Genomic DNA, 4,525 nt, shown 5'->3' on the forward strand with positions numbered 1-4,525 from the left:
CAAGTTCGCCAGATAGGTTTAACCCCAGCGTCTTTCGGTTTGGCGCTGTTGCGGATTTCTGGAAAAACTAGGTAGTTGTTGTTGAATTTTCTTCTTTTTTGACGTTTCCTGGTCCGTTTGGTTATCACCTTGCAGAGTTCTTCTTGCTACGTCCTTGTCAGCGGATCCATGCTGTGTTAGCTTTTTTTCCTCAGGTCCTCTTCGGCTTTCTTCCAAAAGTTTCGCTGGTGTGCGATAATGTCTAGCAGTTTTTCCATTTCCATTATGCTATTTCTGACATACATGGATATATTTCGCTCGGCGATAGTAGCAGCCTTCATTTTCTGCAGGACCAGCCCGCACATCTTGAGTAACCTTCCGCCCTCTACTCTTGTCTTTCGGATGTGGTCTATCTCTTCCAGTGAGATGATTTGTATTTTAGCCAGGGAGGGGAGTTCGTCATCTTTTTTTCCAGACAAAGGGGTATCTTGGAGCTTGGAGTTTGGCATATTCTCTCGTGTCCCTCTTTCCGAACTCGAATTCGATGACGTCCCTCTTTTTTGGTAGTCAGGAATCTTACCCTCTACGGTGTCACTTCTTTTTTCACTATCAATCGCCTTCACAGTTGGGACAGTGGGCTCTTCTACTTTTCAATAGGTGGCCATCGTAACTTCACCCGTCTTGCAAATGGGTTTATAGTCGAATCTGCGATTTTAACTGCTAGAACCGGTGAATGTGGTTTTTATTGTTGACATACTATGTTGAATGCATAAATATTACGAGCTAAGTACAAACGGAACAAATGTTCACTCAAAGATTTTTACATAAGAAATACATACCTTAAGCGACGTCGCGGCAGTGTTGGTTTGACAGATCTCCTTTATTTGAATATTTTTTGTCACGCGCAGGAGATGAAACTCGAAAGAAAAGCCAAAAGACGTACGGTTTGAGGCCGAGTCAAAAACACAGTGCTTTCTGTACATCTGTTAATGTACTGTGTATCGTGTTTCGATAGCACTTCTGTATGTGCGAACCCATGTAACCGAACAATCAGCTACAAAGAACCAACAGGACATTGATAAAGTGAAATTGCGATATTATTCGACTCACCGCTTTCTATGGTTGCAATGCAATGCGCTATCACAGAAATGAAAACCAATACCAATGAAGATGCGCAGAACGCAACTACGATCTTGACTGAAAAGCCCAGTTTTAAGTCCTTTGGATAGTGTGAATGGCTAATTCGTTAAAGCTTTTGGAGCCGAAGGTCGCGGTTCAAGTCTCACTAGTCGCAGAGGAATTTGTATTGTGACGAGATGCCGGATATCAGTCGACTCAGCCGTGAAATTTGGGTGATAATCCCGGACGAGCGGAGACCGTATTGCCTCCCTACCAACGTACCGTTACTACCTTGAATAACACGAAAAATTGCTGGTTGCTTCCGGTATGAAAGGTTTTGTGTATTCCTTAATACATAGCACGTAATATATGCATATATTATGTGAGAATATCCACTTTCGGGTGATATTGACATTCATAGTCTTGAATTTGCAAAAAAGCAGCAACTTTAACGTATTATGACTTTGTTAGTAATTGTACGATTTCTACCAAGCTTGGCAAGATCATGGTCTATATTATAGCCTACATTACTGAAAAAGGCGTGGTGCTACGGTCAACTTAAGGGGGGCTTTCCTGCCAATTACTAAAAATTATAGTAAAATCCTATTATTAATTTTATTTGAACTTATTTTTTTTCAGTTTTTTGGATTAGGTAGATTTTTCGGTTAAGTAGTTTCTGAGAATGGCCCCCTTGAAGAAATGACCACTTTAAATACCCCGCACTCCCCCACCTACCCAACAAATGTCAAAACTAAGACCGGTTTTGAAAAGTACTAAGTGAGACCTTTAATTTGATACCCCACATGACTACATTTGATGAAAAAATGACACCCTCCTTTTGCATGCAGCGGGGTCCCCATGCTGAAATTCGACGTAAAAGAATGTTACTCACTGTATGCGTGAACCTTCACAGTTCACACCTTTCTACCAAGTTTGGTGTCAATCGCTGTAACTGTCTCCAAGGAAAATGCATGTGACGGACAGACAGATAGTAAGTCGATTTTAATAAGGTTTTGTTTTACACTTCCAAACTTGGCAGGATGCCTTATGTTATATCCTATATTGTTGCAAAATTTCGTGGTGCTAGAATGATCTTAACGGTTGTTTTGCAGCAAATTACTAAAAATTACAGTAATATAGTATATATGGGGGATATTTCGAAGGCTAGGTACCATATAGTCTCGTGATTTTTTCTCAGATATTTCAGTTGGGTAGTTTCTGAGAATGGGTTCTGTTAAACACAAGACAACAACTTAAAAAATACGCAGACACTTGTATTTACTATTACTATATTAGTTGCAACAAATATGTATTATACACTTATAACACTTTGCGTTATCTAACGTGTAAACTATTATATTGTTTTATTAAATGTAATTCAACCTCTGGTCGCTGCTCCGCTCTGCGAAAGACGTGACTAAATTATTAAATTCGAGAAAACAATAGTCGATATTAAGTTTCCACATTACAAGAAACTGGACTGCATGGTCAGCAGTTTGTTTACTGTGAAAATATTTACATTCTTTATTTGATATTTACTATATTTGATGAAAAAAAATGTACACCACCTTGTTTTACACAAAACCTTAAAAGCGAAAACTACCCCGCCATTCATATAAGCTCATTTTTGATGAAAATGACGTCACACACGTCTTAGATTGCAATAAATTTACCTGAAATTGTAAATTTGAGCCTCTATAACTTTGTCAATGACATCATACATATCGAGAAGGGCAGACGTGAAGTGACCTGCTCCATATCAAGACCGGGCTTTCTCCCAATCATCGTATAATGTTTGTAAATTTTCCATAATTAAGCCCATCACTTTTACATGTCATTTGAAAGCTAACAAAATGAGCTAACTTTTATCAAGTTTGTAAGTTTGCAAGTTTAAAGTACCGTTGCAATAATACATATTAAAATTTTAATACGAAATTTCCTTAAAATTTAAACAGTTATATCTTTGCAGAGATGATGACCTTTGCAATTGAAAAAATATCCATTTATAAGAAATTTTATGTAGTTTCGGAAAATGGTATCAAATCTGGGATTAAAATGATTGGTGGTGGAAAAGTGATTTTTTTGGGAAGGTCAAGCTTTCGTTTTTAAATTATATATGCATATTATAAACAAAATTCTCTTTAACACTTTAATACAAATTTTCCGTTTCATACAGTCTCGGTTCATATAGTATTCATTTATGTATAGCATTTCGAGCGCATGTAAACATTTATGTACATAATTAGATGCACAGCTAACTTAAAGTATCGTAAATCGTAAATGGTATCCATTCGAAATATACACACGTTTAACACCAGTTAAGAGGAACGTGTATAAAAGCAAAATTAATGGGAGATATAAAATCGTAGAATATTTTTTTATTGCTGGAAGTTTTTGCCTTCACTTTTGTTTTCACATTATTTTGGATCATAGATGACCTTGGTGGATGAACCGCTCCTTTTGATTAAGTTTTTGTGTAAAACAAAACCTTATTAAAATCGATTCAATGTCTGTCTGTCTGCCTATCTGTCACACGCACTTTTGTCCAAAACGGCTAAACTGATTCGAACGAAATTTGGTAGACAGATGGGAACTATGAAATCCCATGCTTACAGCGAGTGACATGAATTTAAGTGGAGTTTAAAGCGGGGCTCCCCGTACATGCAAGAGGGGGATTTACATCCCATTTTTCATCAGGTATAACCGTGTGGGGTATCATATGAAAGGTCTCGGTATTTCCGAAACTCATATTAGTTTTGACGTTAATATACACATGACGAAGTGAGACAGGACTTATTTTCAGAACCTACCCAACCCAAAAATACGATAAAAATCAGAGTGGTGTGCTTAGATAAAATGTAGGCCTCAAAATTTGTACCATTCCGATATCTGCTCAAATAAACTTACCAACAGTGTCAATAGTATCAAGTTTCATAAAAATCCGGCTATTAGTGTCAAAGTTATACCAGGTCAAACTTATAATTTTCTACGAATTAACTGCATCTTAAGCCATACGAATAAGATGCTGACGTAATATTTAACGAGAATAATTGACATTCCTGCAGAATCTACTTCTGCCCAGCCCTTTTTGTATATTTTGTAGATTAAGTTCTTCACGTTTGCTAATAATATTATACTCAAAGTTTGAAGCGTATGAGGTTGACTATTATCAATACAAGGCTTTCCATCAAATGATTTACTTAAATCGCTTTCTAAGAAATAGAGGGCACTCATCGCTCCTGACATAGGGAAACGCCTGGAATTTTAGACCATCCACTCAACTTTTTGTAAAAGAAGGCAAAAACAAATACGAACGATTATCAAACTCGTTAAACATCATATATCATAATTTAAGACGCCACATAATAGAATATAAAAATATTGAAAAGATTACATTGTTTTTTTTGTAAAAAAAGAGTTTTTAAAA

This window comes from Hermetia illucens, chromosome 2 (genome assembly GCF_905115235.1).
Source record: "Hermetia illucens chromosome 2, iHerIll2.2.curated.20191125, whole genome shotgun sequence".
In the NCBI taxonomy this organism is placed as follows: domain Eukaryota; kingdom Metazoa; phylum Arthropoda; class Insecta; order Diptera; family Stratiomyidae; genus Hermetia; species Hermetia illucens.